The sequence below is a fragment of the Podarcis erhardii genome (assembly GCF_964252035.2).
Source record: "Podarcis erhardii genome assembly, chromosome: 8".
Taxonomy (NCBI): Eukaryota; Metazoa; Chordata; class Lepidosauria; order Squamata; family Lacertidae; genus Podarcis; species Podarcis erhardii.
Window position 1 is genome coordinate 79,352,128 of NC_138499.1, and position 17,222 is coordinate 79,369,349.

At 42.4% G+C, this 17,222-nt stretch overlaps 1 long non-coding RNA gene across 6 annotated transcripts in view; it reads left to right on the forward strand.

The window, feature by feature from the left end:
• Nucleotides 1-17,222, forward strand: part of LOC309348123 — a 60,981-nt gene that overhangs the window by 32,584 nt on the left and 11,175 nt on the right. For 2 of the 6 annotated variants that reach the window (XR_014159188.1, XR_014159192.1), the window contains exon 2: nucleotides 13,768-13,855. The exons of 3 other annotated variants lie outside the window; for them this stretch is intronic. This is a non-coding gene — a long non-coding RNA (uncharacterized lncRNA). The remainder of the gene's footprint in view (nucleotides 1-13,767; nucleotides 13,856-17,222) is intronic. One more of the 6 variants, XR_014159189.1, reaches the window with a different exon arrangement.

The window sequence follows — 17,222 nt, forward strand, 5'->3', positions numbered from 1 at the left end:
ATAACTTTACAGTGGTGCCCCGCAAGACGAATGCCTCGCAAGACGAAAAACTCGCTAGACGAAAGGGTTTTCCGTTTTTCGAGGTGCTTCGCAAGACGAATTTCCCTATGGGCTTGCTTCGCAAGACGAAAACGTCTTGCGAGTTCTTGTGAGTTTTCCCCCTTTCCCCCCCTTTTTCTAAGCCGCTAAACCGCTAATAGCCGCTAAGCCGCTAATCCGCTAAGCCGCTAATGGCCGTGCTTCGCCAGACGAAAAAACCGCAAGACGAAGAGACTCGCAGAACGAATTAATTTCGTCTTGCGAGGCACCACTGTATTATGCCTAAATGATTGTGCAGTCCCAGCACTTCCCAGCCTGCTTTGCTGCTTCTGCTCTCATGTTTCTTTGTCACATGACAGCATGGCCAGCCTAACACATTTAGCTGCTTGAGCCAAAGGACAAGATGGCATCCAAGCACCCTGATCCTATTCTACAAACAGATGCTGACAAGGCTGGCATTATACTTCTTAGTTCAACACTGGAGATGGGATGGGATCCTTCACAATGCATGAGGGCAGCAGGATAGCTTAGGGGGCAAAGGGCAGGAGACACGGTCCTTTTTTTTGGTACCTTGCAGCAGCACCAGAGATTGTCACATGAACAGAGCAGCACATGTGCTCAGAAAATGCGTGCTGAAGCTTATGGCCTAAGCTGGCTGCCTCTCTGACTGGTCCTTCCATCAGGGGCCTTGTGCAATGTGATGTGCTGGGAGGTGCCCAACAAGCTGCAAAACAGTCCAGGCCAACAAGGTGCAAAAATAGCTGCTACTACGGTATCAAATGTGGAGGGACAAGTTTTATCATATGTGGTGGGAATGTAGAGAAATTAAATTTTTTTGGGAAATGATATACAATGAATTAAAAACAACAACAACCAGAAGCATTTTTGTTAGGGATTGTAGGACAAGACCTGCCAAGAAAAACAAAGAATCTATTTATGTATGCTACAACAGTGGCAAGAGTCTTGATAGCACAAGGATGGAAGAATGAGGAAATCCCAACGAAGGAACAGTGGCAAGAAAAATTGATGAGCTATGCAGAACTGGCTAAATTGACATACAAACTGTGGGACAAGGACAACTGTGACTTCAAGGAAGAATGGGAACTTTTTACAAATTATCTAAAAAGACAGCAAAATGAACTGGACTCCTTGGCAGGTTTTGAATAAACGTGCACAAATTTATTGGTTGATAACATGGTAGATAGACAATGCAAGGATATGTATAATTTTATAACACAGAGAGAATAATATGAGCAGAGAAATCAGAGAGAGGAGCTGAGGGAAGTCCCTGGTGGGGGGGAGGGAGGGATGGAAGGGAGGGTGGGAAAAAGGGGGGAAATAATGTATGTGATTTGATAATTCGTTATGTTGAAATTCCTTAATAAAAATATTTTTTAAAAAGATGTGGAGGAACAAGCAGAGGGCTGTTGCCACAGTCTCCATCATCTGCTTTCTGAAGCAGCTATCTCACACTGCCACACTGCTGTCCTTCCTGTTCTTGTGGAAAGAGTTTTAGGGGTGTCTGAAAGACACCATTTCCAGTGTGCACAGGAACCTAACCAAATCAGCTGGACTCTGGCTGTCCAACACTGGCCAACAAAAACAACCCGGTGGGCCTGAATTACTTGCAAAGTAGAAATGATGGAAGTTGTCTAACGCTGTGCACAGGTGAACGGCATCTTACCAAAAATGCGAAAACTCATGGGCCATGCAGAATTAGACAAATTAACAGGAAGGATTCGAAACCTGCGGGACCAGAGATTGGAGTAAATATTTGAATTATTTAAAAAGCAATTGTAATGAACAGATTACGCTAGTAGGACTGCAAGAAGTTCTGTAAGGAGGATTATGTGAACTATTGCAAGGAAGACTATGAAAAGAACTATTAGTTAATGATAATTACAAGTAATAGAGAAATTAAGAAATGCAGAATAAGTGATAAAGAACGGAAAATCTTCAGAGGTTGTTGATGGAAGTCTAAAATATTGTATAAGATAAGAATTTATGTTAAATGATTGTTGGAAATGATATGTTAAAAAATCAATAAAAATGTATATATAAAAAAGTGAAAACTCTTGGATGCCTTAAGCCTTATATAAGGTCTATATGGACATCTTAAAAGGTATTGCACAAGCCAGTCATGCAAGGTGAGTATGATCAGGCACTCAACATCTGAAGGAATATGACATGCCAGGGCGGGTTTGAGGCTTGCTGTAGATTGTGCCATCATAATGCTTCCTTTTCTAACTCCAAATGAACTTGAAGAATCCCTGAAATGCAATTGTAGCTGTATAAATCATATCGATATCGTTATTGCAGGTTTATGCTGGTGGAGACCAGAGCAGAATTCACCTATAAAATCAGGATATAAACTTGTCCATACAGTAGAGCGGAAACCTCTCTATTAAAAAATAAATAAAATTGGATGCAGGAAAGAGAAGCTGTAGAAGGTTGCTGGGTCAAGGGATTTCGTTTCAGTCTGTCTGTGAGATTGCATTGCCTGTCTTCTGAAACACAATCCATTGTACCTTAGACTTCTGAAAGCTATGGCAATTAGATTGTAGCTGCCTCGATGCAGAGTGACTTGACAAGGAATCATTTGGACACTTGAAAGAATCAGCATTCCAGACAGACCATGACTGCCAACAGACCTTTTCTTACGCAATAAAGATCCTTCGTGTGTTTTGAGCAATATCATCCGTCCTAAGAAGAGGGTTATACCAGTTCACCTTGGTCTTCAGCTATCAATCACTGCTCTTTCTGCATAAACTCTTAAGCCGAATGACCACTTTTCAGACTTGGGCTGCTAGTCAACAACTGCACTTTTTACCCAGAGGAAACCCAATGAAATTAATGGACCTAACTTCACCATTATTGTTTCCCTGCTTATTTAACTTATATGCAAAATTCATCATACAAAAGGCTGGGCTGGATGAGTCCCTAGCCAGAATTAAGATTGCCGGGAGATATATCAACAACCTCAGATATGCAGATGACACAACCTTGATGGCAGAAAGTAAGGAGGAATTAAAGAACCTTTTAATGAGGGTGAAAGAGGAGAGGGCAAAATATGGTCTGAAGCTCAACATCAAAAAAACGAAGATCATGGACACTGGTCCCATCACCTCCTGGCAAATAGAAGGGGAAGAAATGGAGGCAGTGAGAGATTTTACCTTCTTGGGCTCCATGATCACTGCAGATGGTGACAGCAGCCACGAAATCAAAAGATGCCTGCTTCTTGGGAGAAAAGCAATGACAACCCTAGACAGCATCTTAAAAAGCAGAGACATCACCTTGCCAACAAAGGTCCATATAGTTAAAGCTATGGTTTTCCCAGTAGTAATGTATGGAAGTGAGAGCTGGATCATAAAGAAGGCTGATCGCCGAAGAATTGATGCTTTTGAATTATGGTGCTGGAGGAGACTCTTGAGAGTCCCATGGACTGCAAGAAGATCTTATCCATTCTGAAGGAAATCAGCCCTGAGTGCTCACTGGAAGGACAGATCGTGAAGCTGAGGCTCCAATACTTTGGCCACCTCATGAGAAGAGAAGACTCCCTGGAAAAGACCCTGATGTTGGGAAAGATGAAGGGCACAAGGAGAAGGGGACAACAGAGGATGAGATGGTTGGATGGTGTTCTCAAAGCTATCAGCATGAGTTTGAGCAAACTGCAGGAGGCAGCGGAAGACAGGAGTGCCTGGCGTGCTCTGGTCCATGGGGTCACGAAGAGTCGGACACGACTAAACGACTAAACAACAACAACAACAACAACAAACTTCACCATGTCAATTGATGTCACTGGGCCGTTCATAGCTACAGACTTAAAAATGAAAGTTGACAGTCTAGGGCTTCTGTTGGCTGTGAGACCCATTTCTACCCCCTGTACTCAACTCTTGGTGGCTCTGCCTATAGTTATGAGCATTGCAGAGCCCCCAAAGAGCATCAGACTTTCTTGGAACACAGTTTGAAAACCACTGCCCTGAATCTCTTTGGGTCATGCTTTATTTTTGTGAAATATTCTGTGAAATGATGTTCTCATTTCTTAATTAGTCATGGCAGATTGCTTTCCCCCTAATTTTGATTGATAATATTGCCAGTTCTAAGGCATTTTTTCCTGGTTGCCTGTTCAGATTCTGCCAAGTATTAAAAAACCAGCAGCTATTTAACGATCCAGTGTTGATATTCAAGAAGACGAAGCTTCATTATTAGCCTTGCAAACAGATTTGTGCCAGAGTCGGTATCACTGAAGCTCTCTGTTTTTGTGTGTTTTTTTTGTTACTTCTTGTTTATGCAGAGTTGCCAATACATATCTTATGAGCAATTTACTGCTGAAACTGGAAATGTTGAGAAGCATAACTTCACTTTTTTAAAATGATACTTTGAGTGAACCCATATTTACATATATCAATCCAGTCTTTGCAGATCTGTTATCCAGCTAGAGAATTGATTCCTTCAACCGATTAAAGGTGGATTAAAAGATTCCCTCCCCATAATACCTTTTCACAGCTACATCTTGTTGCATAATGCTGCTCTGCCTATGTGTACCAAGTATTTGGTGTTAAAGTCAAAAGTTTAATGTGCATAAAATGTTTGTCTGCATTGAAGTTGAAACTTGTGTAAAGGTTTGTGTTTGAAAAGCAGAGAAGTTTGCATTTAGCAAGAGGTTCCACCTCTGGATCAATGAGAGAAGTTCCTAGACAGTGTCAAAGGACTTAAAGGACTGAACTGCATAGCCTGGTAGTTGAATGCAGTGTGTTACTTTGTATTTGCACTCAGTAACATTTATATGTAACTAGTTTTAAGATTGTATTGCAGTACAGTGGCACCTTGGTTCTCAAACATAATCCGTTCCGGAAGTCCATTCCAAAACCAAAGCGTTCCAAAACCAAGGCGCATTTTCCCACAGAAAGTAATGCAAAATGATTAATCCATTTTAAAAACAACCCCTAAAACAGCAATTTAACATGAATTTTACTATCAAACGAGACCACTGATCCATAAAATGAAAGCAGTAAACTGCAGTCACACAATCAATCAATCACTCGGTAGCTGAGCTGAGTTCCACACAGCCACAAAAACAAAACAAAAAAGCCACAAAAATGCAAAATAAATAGCAAAAACAGACAGACCTCAGCGTAACACTCAAAATGGAAGTGTGGCACTCAAATCGGAAGTGTAACACTCAAAACGGAGCATGTCCATTTTGTTCCGAAAAATGGTCGCAAACCAGAGCACTTACTTCTGGGTTTGCAGTGTTTGGGTTCCAAGTTGTCTGAGTACCAAGGCATTTGAGAACCAAGGTACCACTGTAAAGTTTAAAAACTCATTATTATAGTGGAAAGCTGATTAATTTCTGCACAAGGTCCAGATCAGGGATTCCACTGAACAACTCTAACTATAGAAAACCAGGCAGTCCCACCTCTCAGTTTCAAAAGTATTACCCAGAAGAAAAATGTTTCATCACATATTTTCTTCTATGACTTTGGTTTTCTGCAGTATAACTCCAAAAGGTAAAGGTTGCCTTTCATAATAGCGAAAGTGTCTGGATGATTTGCAAGAGCAAAGCTACACTCATAAACTGTAAACTCCAGTACTTTAAAGCGTGCCCTAAAACTAGCAGGTAAAAAAATTAATCAAGAAGATCATACTATTCCTGTCAAGCCAGAGGCAAAAAACAGTAACAACTAAAACGAAAAAATGCAATGGGCCAAAGATGTGGTCGAGCTTGTATTTTACTTCTACATCAGGTTGGTAGCATTTTAAACACTGTGAAGGGAAAGGAAGAAACACTGTCAAGGCAAATGTTTTTAGGCAGTCACTAGGTAGCCTACAATATTTTTGATGGAGAGGATCCAAACTCCCATTTTCACAGCCTAGTTCAGTGTTTGTCAAATTTTGTTATAGGGACCCTTGAGTTTCTCAGAAACTGATCAGTGGCTTGGGCATTTTATATTGTATGAATAACTCATCATTTGAGGGGCTTGTCTCTCCTTGTTTATTACCTATAAAACACAGATCTTCAAGGTGAAATGATGGTACAGTCCATAAAGTCATTCTGGGATGGGAATGATTGCCTTGTATCTTCTGATCCCTTTTGGACTACTTTGCTTACCAGTGTGGTGTAGTGGTTAAGAGCGGTAGTCTCATAATCTGGTGAACTGGGTTTGCGTCTCTGCTCCTCCACATGCAGCTGCTGGGTGACCTTGGGCTAGTCACACTTCTCTGAAGTCTCTCAGCCCCACTCACCTCACAGAGTGTTTGTTGTGGGGGAGGAAGGGAAAGGAGAATGTTAACCACTTTGAGACTCCTTAGGGTAGTGATAAAGCGGGATATCAAATCCAAACTCCTCCGCCTCCTCCTCCTCCTCCTCCTCCTCCTCCTCCTCCTCCTCCTCCTCCTCCTCCTCCTCCTTTTCTTCTTCTTCTTCTTCTTCTTCTTCTTCTTCTTCTTCTTCTTCTTCTTCTTCTTCTTACGTTTCTGTACTTTGCTCATTTTGTTCGAATGTCATGAGGCATTCCAAGACGCCATTAACTTCTGATGTAAAATAAAAATAAAAAGAAAGGCTTTGCTGCCAAGTTTGTTGTGTGTGTGTGTGTGTGTGTGTGTGTGTGTGTGTGTGTGTGTATTTTAAGGCAAGCAAATTTGAGGCTTGTCTATATATATTGTACTGTGTTTCGCCAATAACTGGAATCTTTATTCATAGAGGTCTAGCCTTGGATGTAGAGTATTTCTACAGCGTTTTCGCTTCCATGCTAAGTGATAAGTCAAAATTACAAAAGTCCGTCTGTGGAATTCTGCTTTCTCTGTGCCTGCCAGCGTGCTTGCTCAACCTAGTCAGAATGTTTGTGAGACATCAAGCTTCTTACACCAAACTACAACTTAAACAACTTAGGGTGTGTCTTGCCAGATGCAAGGTGGTTCTTTAAAAAGGGGATTCAGAAGCAATACAAAGCACAAGTCAGTGAGAAGATTAAATATTTTATTCTAAATAGCAAGCAATATATACATACAGTGGTACCTCGGGTTAAGAACTTAATTTGTTCTGGAGGTCCGTTCTTAACCTGAAACTGTTCTTAACCTGAGGTACCACTTTAGCTAATGAGGCCTCCCAACGCCACCGCACAATTTCTGTTCTCATCCTGAAGCAAAGTTCTTAACCTGAGGTACTATCTCTGGGTTAGCGGCGTCTGTAACCTGAAGCGTCTGTAACCTGAGGCGTCTGTAACCTGAGGTACCACTGTACCAAGCATGCACTTCAATCTGCCACTTGGAAGTGTTAGTTTCTGTTTCTGCCACTGTGCAGTGCTTTGAGTCACAAGACTCTGTTTACATTCCAGAGACATTCCAGGCTGTTGGAAGTCTCACGGAAGACGGGAGATGGATGTGATATTAGTGGTTTCCTGTTCCTTTGTTTTCCAGTTGCTCTCTGCTTTCACAGAGAGAGCATGTTTATTTCTTTTCTGTCTGCATAGTTAGGAATAAATCTCTTTGCAATGTAGCTCAGATTTTCTCGGCTCCTTCCCTGCGTGCTGGATACTCTGCATAATGGGGGAACGTGCTTGGAGTCTCATCAAAGGCTCAGGTCATTAATCACGTCGGAGGACTCGACTGGAAGAGTTGCTCGGTCGAACGCAAGTCCGACAGGAAGCCCTCAAGAAGCGGTGAAGTGACTCCCCCAGGTAGCCTCAGGTTGCATGGCCGTGCAGTCAGATAAGTCCATGCACGAGCTTACCCAGAACTCTGCCCAAAACCATCCAATTTATAGATACAGTGGTGCCTCGCAAGACGAAATTAATCCGTTCCGTGAGGCTCTTCGTATAGCGGTTTTTTCGTCTTGACAGCTTAGCTGATTAGCGCTATTAGCGGTTTAGCGGCTTTTAGCGGATCAGCTGATAAGCGGCTTAGGGCTTAGGAAAAGGGGGAAAAAAGGGAAAAAACCCCGCAGGAACTCGCAAGACATTTTCGTCTTGCGAAGCAAGCCTATAGGGAAATTCGTTTTGCGAAGCGCCTCCAAAACGGAAAACCCTTTCATCTAGCGGCTTTTCCGTCTTGCGAGGCGTTTGTCTTGCGGGGCACCACTGTAGCTACATAACTAGCTTGTGTGGCCTGGCTATGTGCAGATCAGTCATTAGCCACCCCCTCCCAATGCTTCACTTTCTCCAAACAATGTCCACCATCAAAAAAGGCCCTCATCACTATCTCTTCCTCCTAACTGATTAGGACATTATAGGCTGTTGTCGTGCCATCAAAGAACTTAATAGAAAAGGGGGGGGGGACTGCGTCAGGAAGAGGGCAACTGAGACAGATCACTAACTCCTCGAAATACAATTTATCTTCTGGATAGATTGCCCATATATGGTGGAAATCTATAAACTGGATGATAAAACTATTACATTAGCCACTGAAAGTTTGAGCAAAATTGGTCAGTTCTCCAGTACCTTGTTTTGGGATATTTAAAGCATTCATATTGTGATGTGCTTACCTTCCAAACTCCAAAACACCCCATTTGGGAGAGTGTTTTGCTAGCTGCTGGAGATCCAGTTAATGGCTCACCTGCCTCTCCGTCAAGTGGGAAGAAGTTCTGCACTGGTGGAAGTCCATATCAACCATCAGAGTTGGGTGGAGAGACATCTTGGCCCAATCTATCCCTGCCAGTCCAGCATAGGGCTTTCGGAATTCCGAAAGCCCATCATTTCTCAAAATTTAATTTCCCAATTCGTTATTCTTGGGGCTTCTTACTAGGCTGTACCCGTCCTGATTTCTTTTAGCTGTGCATAGTTGAGTCTGTCCTGGCCATTCCATTTCTTTTCCTCCCCTTTTGCCCCTCCTTACTTTCCCACTCGCTGTGGGTTAAAGCACGGAGCCTAGAACTTGCCGATCAGAAGGTCGGTGGTTCGAATCCCCACGACGGGGTGAGCTCCTGTTGCTCGGTCCCTGCTCCTGCTAACCTATCAGTTCGAAAGCACGTCAAAGTGCAAGTAGATAAATAGGTACCACTCTGGCGGGAAGGTAAACGGCATTTCCGTGCACTCTCTGGTTCGCCAGAAGTGGCTTAGTCATGCTGGCCACATGACCCGGAAGCTGTACGTCGGCTCCCTCGGCCGATAAAGCGAGATGAGCGCCGCAACCCCAGAGTCGGCCTCGACTGGTCCCAATGGTCAGGGGTCCCCTTTACCTTTACCTCTCCACTGCCTACAAAACAATCCTTATATTTGCTCTTACTCCAGGCACTGACTGCACATAGCTGCTGATGCCACACACTGAAATAATGCAAAAGGAGAGAAACTATTATAGTTTTCTTAATAGCTCAATATGTTTTGGAACTGAGGTTCCTACTTCAGGAGCAAGCTTCAACTTCATTGTGCCAGATGATCAGCAGCATTTGTGCAAGCTGCTTCAGATATTCTGTAGAATTTTTTAAGTCTGGGATTACTCTTGAAGAAGGAACCTCAGTTCTGAAATGATATGAGCCATAATAAACCTTAATAGTTGGCACTTTTGAGAACCAGTTTCTCCTCTTTGCTTTATTTCTTGTTTCTGTGTCTCTCCCTTTTAGTAATGCCACATTAGAGATGGATGAATATGTCAACTTCCATTTCTCATATTTCCAGTCATCAGTTCACCACATTTCTGCATCAATTTGAAAAGAAATCCCTTGTGAAAAATCATTGGCATTGTAGTGTGCATTTCTGCTAATATACACATTTTTGGCCAGCATTTTTGTGTAATGCAATACATGTTTTTTTTTTGCATGCTATTTTCATGAATATATGCATGCAAGCATGCATTACATTACACAAAAATGCTGGCAAAAATGTTTCAGGAACTGCAAATTGGGGAGGTTCACATTGAAAGCTGAACTGAATTTCTCCTCCACTCCCTGCCACACACCAAAGGGGTGTGCCTAATTGTACAACTCTGCAGAGAATTTTTCTGCAGCAAACTCTATGTACAGCAGCTATCTGCATGCTGCTGTAAGGAGCGGAAAAGTACGACATGCCACTTCTGTCACCGCAATGCATACTGCTAGCACATTCAACAGTTACTGTGCCAGACATAGCTGCGTAATGTGCCTCTTATGTTTTTGTAGGCCTTTTGTCTTTTCAGTTTCATCTAATCTTGTATCTCCCCTCCCCCCCCCTTTCTTACTGTGTCCAAGCATATGCCAAATAGACTGGAAACAACCTTATGTTTCCCTACAGGCTTGGTTCCTTCACCACCTTTATAAAGGTGAAGAACTCCTCAAGTGGTTAAAATATGCTATTTAGACTCCGCATATGCATGGCTCATTATGTCTCTCTTGACGATTTTTGTCAGCAAGCCGTTTCTGTCAATAATTTTCCGCTTCGCTGCGCTGTTCATTAAAATTCCATTATAGGGCATTTGAGGTTTGACAGATCTGGGAGCTGTCATCTAGTCAACTAGACATCACCAGTTTCCTTTCAAATCCAATATTGTCATCTTGATGGTGCTGAGTAATTTCCGTTCTTCTCTTGCTCTATAGCTTGTCCAGGGCAAAGAGCATTGCTCTTTCCTGTAAGCACGGTTGCTATTCAACGGTACCCGATAACGGCACTGAGGGCAGCAATTGGGTGCTATTCTGAACTGTTCTGCCAATGGGGCTGCAAAGGGGCCAGAAAACTGGGCTCCCAGGTTTCTGGTTTTTCATTTTGAGCTAGCTGCAAGATGAGCAAAGGGCAAATAATAATAATAATAATAATAATAATAATAATAATAATAATAATAATAATATATTTATACCCCACCCATCTGGCTGGGCCTCCCCAGCCACTCTGGGCAGCCTCCAACTGAATATTAAAATACAACAATCTATTAAACATTAAAAGCTTCCCTAAACAGGCATCAGATGTCTTGTAAAAGTCTGGTAGTTGTTTTCCTCATTGACATCTTGTGGGAGGGCATTCCACAGGGCAGGTGCCACCACCGAGAAGGCCCTCTGCCTGGTTCCCTGTAACTTCACTTCTCGCAGCAAGGGAACTGCCAGAAGGCCCTTGGAGCTGGACCTCATTGTCCAGGCAGAATGGTTGGGGTGGAGACGGCCCTTCAGGTATACTGGACCAAGGCCGTTTTAAAATGTTTTTAAAGCTGCACACCTTTGGTAAATAGACAGGACTTACGTTGGGCTCCCTTCCTAGACCTTTCCTCATTCACCTCCAAAGCCAGACAAAACTGTTAGTTCCACCCCAGGCTCAGAACGTGTGATCACAAGAACAGGCAACTCTATTTGCCAAGCTTCCGATTAAATGCCCCCAAAATTAATGGTGGAAGTAGCTGGAATCACAGAGAGCTTAGAACCTTAGCTAGCAAGTGGCTTTACTGGAGAGCTGTGATGCTAAAGTGTTCTATGATAGCATACTGCCAGGCCACCAGATCCATGCAGATTGTTAGTGAGGGTTGCGCTTAAACCACAGGTAAGCAATCCCGAATCACAACTTTCTGAAACCAAAGCCTGGTGGAATCTACACACATATTAAAAACGCTGTGAAAATGCTTTCAAAAAAAGTTTTGAAAAACACATTGGATTTTGCATAGCTCGCTATCGCCATCTAGTGTCACATTTGTGTATCGCCCTTGATAACACATTTAACACATTTTATTTTCAGCTGTGTAGCTGAGTCCCCTGTATCATCTTTGTTTATCTCAGGGAGATGGTTATCTTCAAAACTGTATAGATAAAAAAGTGCACTACGGCTGGTAGAACATACTGTATCGAACGAAGCATCACCCGCAGGTCTGGCAATGTAATTCACATCAGTGAGCGCAAATTGCCACAGGATGCCATATTTAGTACTTGCGGAAAACAACAACTTGCCTAAGCACATGTCTGAGGAACCAGGAAACTGCAATCTTGATGGAGCGGGGCGAAATGGAACTAGTTTCAAAGCATTTCAGTTCAGATAATCTCAGCATCTCTGTATTATGAATTATTGTAGAAGGGATAACAACTAATCTCTTTATAGATGTGATACCTTAACCCCACATGGCCTTGACAATACCAGGCATCACTCGGTACTTCAAGTGCAATGTTTCTGAGTATTCCATCTTCTGTATACTATAACTGATACATTGGCTACAAGTACCCTTTGGTTCACAGCAGAGCAACTGAAGGAGGCAGAAGCCAAAATATTTTGCTTTAAGACTTTAATATCTCTGCTCTGACAGTCGCTGTAAAAAATATACAATCTTCGTGATTAACTGCATCCTCTAGGGATGCAAACTTGTCTGAAGTGCTGTTCGATGCTTGAAAAAGTGTGTGGGGTGGAGTGGGGGTTTGGCTGTATCTTTTAATTAGCACACAGTGTTGAAATATATTTCACATCATTTTTAATTTGTATGCCATCTTTCCACCTTCCTGCACTCAAGGCAATTTACGGCCTGCATGAATTGCAAAGTAAATGAAAACCAGTCATCCTAGAACAATTCAAAACGGATCTAAAAATAAACAATTAAGGCAATTCAAGAATCTGTCCACATATCATATTTACCAGAGAAAAACAAAATATCAGCAAATGACAATAGAAGGAAATCCACCCCCCCCAATCAATTACAATAGATGATTAAAATGTAAGCAACCAAGACAATATAAGCAAAAATACATGAAATGCAACTAACTATGGGGAAAGATCTATTTTGCAGCTAGGTCATCTTATGTGTGTTGTATGTTGGAGAAGAGAAAGTATGAGCTGAGAGCTCTTGTATGGCAAGCAAGAAGTGAGGTGGTTCTTGCCATGATGAGATAGCACCACCTAGCAGCCCAAGATTTTACTTTCTTGGGCTCCATGATCACTGCAGATGGTGACAGCAGCCACGAAATTAAAAGACACCTGCTTCTTGGGAGAAAAGCAATGACAAACCTAGACAGCATCTTAAAAAGCAGAGACATCAACTTGCCAACAAAGGCCTGTATAGTAAAAGCTATGGTTTTCCCAGTAGTGATGTATGGAAGTGAGAGCTGGACCATAAAGAAGGCTGATCGCCGAAGAATTGATGCTTTTGAATTATGGTGCTGGAGGAGACTCTTGAGAGTCCCATGGACTGCAAGAAGATCAAACCTCTCCATTCTTAAGGAAATCAGCCCTGAGTGCTCACTGGAAGGACAGATCGTGAAGCTGAGGCTCCAATACTTTGCCCACCTCATGAGAAGAGAAGACTCCCTGGAAAAGACCCTGATGTTGGGAAAGATGGAGGGCACAAGGAGAAGGGGACAACAGAGGACGAGATGGTTGGATGGTGTTCTCAAAGCTACCAGCAGGAGTTTGACCAAACTGCGGGAGGCAGTGGAAGACAGGAGTGCCTGGCATGCTCTGGTCCATGGGGTCACAAAGAGTCAGACACGACTAAACAACTAAACAACAACAACAAGCAGCCCCAGACAAGAACCAGGTCAGAGACAAGAGTCAAGGATTCACGGTGCATGCACTGCTCCTGTAAGGAAGCTAGCATGCCCACCTTGGGCTGATAAGGTAATTGGCTCTCGTCCACTGATTGTTGTTAGCTATTCTGCAGGAGCTTCTGCCTTCCCCTCACTGGTGGTCCTCCTACTACACACAAAGAGGACTCAGCTACATTAGTAAAGAAACAGCAATTTGAATGCACTATAAACATGCAACACCAGATGGCGGCAGAGAGCAGGGAATTTTAAAACACAATTTTCCATAGAGATTTTTTTCTTTCGTTAACATGATCTAATTTCTGACTTAATTATAGCACTATTCCTGCATTTAGATCCACCCTGAGACACTGCTATCACTGCTAATTCAACTAAGAAAATGCTTTGGATGACCAGTTGCAGCAGGTCAGTAATTTAAGTGTTGATGAAGTGCGATGATTTCCCATGATGGCAGTCTGTGAACCATGGCAAGCAATCCAGAAATGGAACTAATGATACATTTTAGGAAAATGTAATAGAAACTGCCAAGGATTACACCCAGAAGCTTGCTTTTTAAAAGATGCTATACAATGTAGCAAAACACTGCTTTTTTTTGAAGAATTCATGAAAGACTAAAACAATACCTGTTCAAGATTATCTAGCAGGCAGTGCAATTATTTCTAAATTAAACGGAACCAATAACTCTGATCTTGCACTTATAGATTGATTTGCAATTGAAGCATGCAAAGTTAATCATAGAACTGTGCTGAAATTTTCAAGAACTTCTTTAAAAGCCATTGGATGGACAGACAGGTGAAATAGACACCATTGCACAGACGGACCTTATGGATGTAGTGACTAGAGAATGATCTGATCCACTGGGTCTTCTGCTTTGTTCGTTTGTTGAACTTTATGAGTTACTTCTGTTGAAATTTGATACAATGAATAGCATACCTTATTTATCTAAGAACACAGCCGGTTACGTCTCCTGTGTTTATTGAGCTTAGTTCCCTTCATACAATGGGACTTCCCCTTCTTGCCCTATACTTATCTCTTCCCAAAATCCGCTCAAGTAGTAACTAAAGTAAATTAGAAATGGCTGTATGGGAGGAGCGGAATCACTTTTGGGTGTGGCCAGCGGGGAAAGGAAGCTAAGGGGTACCTGAGTTGTTTCGGTTTTGTATAGCTTTGTATAAGCACACTGTTAAGCAAAGCTCATTCCTTCTAATCTAGTCTCTGTGGGTCATTTGAAACCTTGCAAATGATACAGCTCAAGAGGTTCCCCCAATGCTCTGGAGCAGATTTTGAGGATGAACTTGGATGAGGCTGAGGGAGGGTGGGAGTTGCGGGGACAGTGATCTGACACTGAACAACGGTATCAGATACAACTCCTTGTATTTATGATGGTGCTGGGAGTTTTGTGATCTCATGGACAACCTCTGGCTCACTTGCTGTCGGGAGTCCAGGCCCCCAGCTTGATAACGCAGTAAGCGTAGGTAATTAAAAAGGAGGATTTATTGCAAAAACAAACAGATAGCTCTGGACAGCTCTAATGCAGCCGCTAGCATTATTACTCAAGATGACCCTTCTGAAGACTGCTTCCTGTGTCAACAGAATATATGGAACTTCCACACCTTACATCTTTTGTTTTGCTTCCTGTCTAGAAGCCCTCCTATTTGCCGACCCTTAGGACTGATTGGATCATCTCCAACCCCTTCTGTTTCCAATAAACTCTCTGTGTGTCTGTTCATGCCTATTTGAGCATCTGGAGAGCTTAGGTTGTGTTCCAGCCACTGCCTCCTCAGCCGGCCGGTCAAGGTCAGGAAGAGCCAAAGGTTGCAGCTGGTGGCTCTCCCCTGTCTGACTAACATCAAAGCAGCCTCCCTGTTCTTGGCTGCTTTTTGCAGTTGGCTGCAAACCTTCGCTCGGAGCTGGCTCATTCCTGACACTTGCTTATTAAAGTGGCTCTTGTGAATGATCCCAAAATATGCACAGTGTAACCTTAGACCTAGGGGATGCTGATGGTGCTGTGGGTTAAACTGCAGAGCCTATGACTTGCTGATCAGAAGGTTGGCGGTTCAAATCCCCGCGACGGGGTGAGCTCCTGTTGCTCAGTCCCTGCTCCTGCCAACCTAGCAGTTCAAAAGCACGTCAAAATGAAAGCAGATAAATAGGTACCGCTCCTGCGGGAAGGTAAACGGCATTTCCGTGCGCTGCTCTGGTTCGCCACATGACCCGGAAGCAGTTTAGTCATGCCGGCCACATGACCCGGAAGCTGTACGCCGGCTCCCTCGGCTAATAAAGTGAGATGAGCGCCACAACCCCAGAGTCGGCCACGACTGGACCTAATGGTCAGGAGTCCCTTTACCTTTACCTTAGACCTATAAACTCACCTCACCTCCGACTGCAACTGTTCCTTGGTGCCTCATCATCATCATCATCATCATCATCATCATCATCATCATTTTATTATTTATATCCCACCCATCTGGCTGGGTTTCCCCAGCCACTCTAGAAAATTATGCTTGATTTTTCCAGTTCACAGAAGAAAAGCTGAACTCTCACTTGAGCTCCCATTTGAGCGGCGTTCAGACACAACTAGAACACTCCCTTGCAGAAAATTGTGGAAATGCAATGGTGTGAACTGATTTTCAGAAATTGGTATATTCTACGCAGTACTAATGGGCTGTCTAGCCCATTTGAAACTACCTGTGTACATGGAAAATCAGTGATGAATTTGAAATAGTACCCTAGCATTATGATAAGCTTCTTTGGGCTTTTTGTGCAACGTTACCAAGATGAATTTAATTTGGGGCAGAAATGTCCTCCTTGTTAGAGACACACTGTAATAATAGCACCAACATAAATGACAGAATGAACTGTGATACCTGAGCGTATTGTTTCGCTTCTAGTTAGTGTGAGATTTTATAAAGCTTCATGTCTTTCCACTTTAAAAAATTTAGGCAACGCTTCTCAAAATGACAAACTACATCAGCAATCCTGTTTTCTTCAGTAGGCTATATTTATTTTATTTCAGCACAGTGACAAAAGAACTGTCAAGTGAGAAGAAGCTTCCTTTGGATAGTTTTCCAGAGCATAAACTGCTTCAGGTTTCTTTGTTGAAAGAGGAGTATGCTGAAGAACGGGAGCTGTCATTATTCTGCATTGACAAATTTAGGTAGCTTGCTGTTTTAATCAGGACTGGCATTTGAAAAAGAGTTGTGCCTATTAAAATGGATCAATTCACTTTTATGAATTACTAATGAGGGAAACTCATTTTTTATTGTAAACTCCACATTAATGATACATTTAGAATGAGATCACTGCTTTCTTAAGGAAGTTTTAAACAGGTTTACATTGTGGATGGCAAATACAGGATGAAAGAGTGCAAACAGTACGTGAGGAAATTGATATGGCAAGGCCTGCCTTATTTTATTATTTATGGGACTTATTCATCATGTTATACCAAAGTTTCAAGGTGATTTAACAATGACAGACAATGCAATAAATTACATATAAAAAAAAAACACAAGTGGTCACATAGTAATCAAACTCACTTCTCCCCAATAGCATTATGCATGCATGCATGCATGTTGTTGTTGTTGTTGTTGTTGTTGTTGTTGTTGTTGTTGTTGTTGTTGTTGTTGTTATTATTATTATTATTATTATTTATTACTTTTACATAAAGGTTATACACCACAAAAATAACATTTCCACACATATTTTTTTTTTAAAAAGGGTTCTTTTGAACCTTGAGGCCTTCTTCCTTCCCTCCATGGGTTCCAATTCTAAA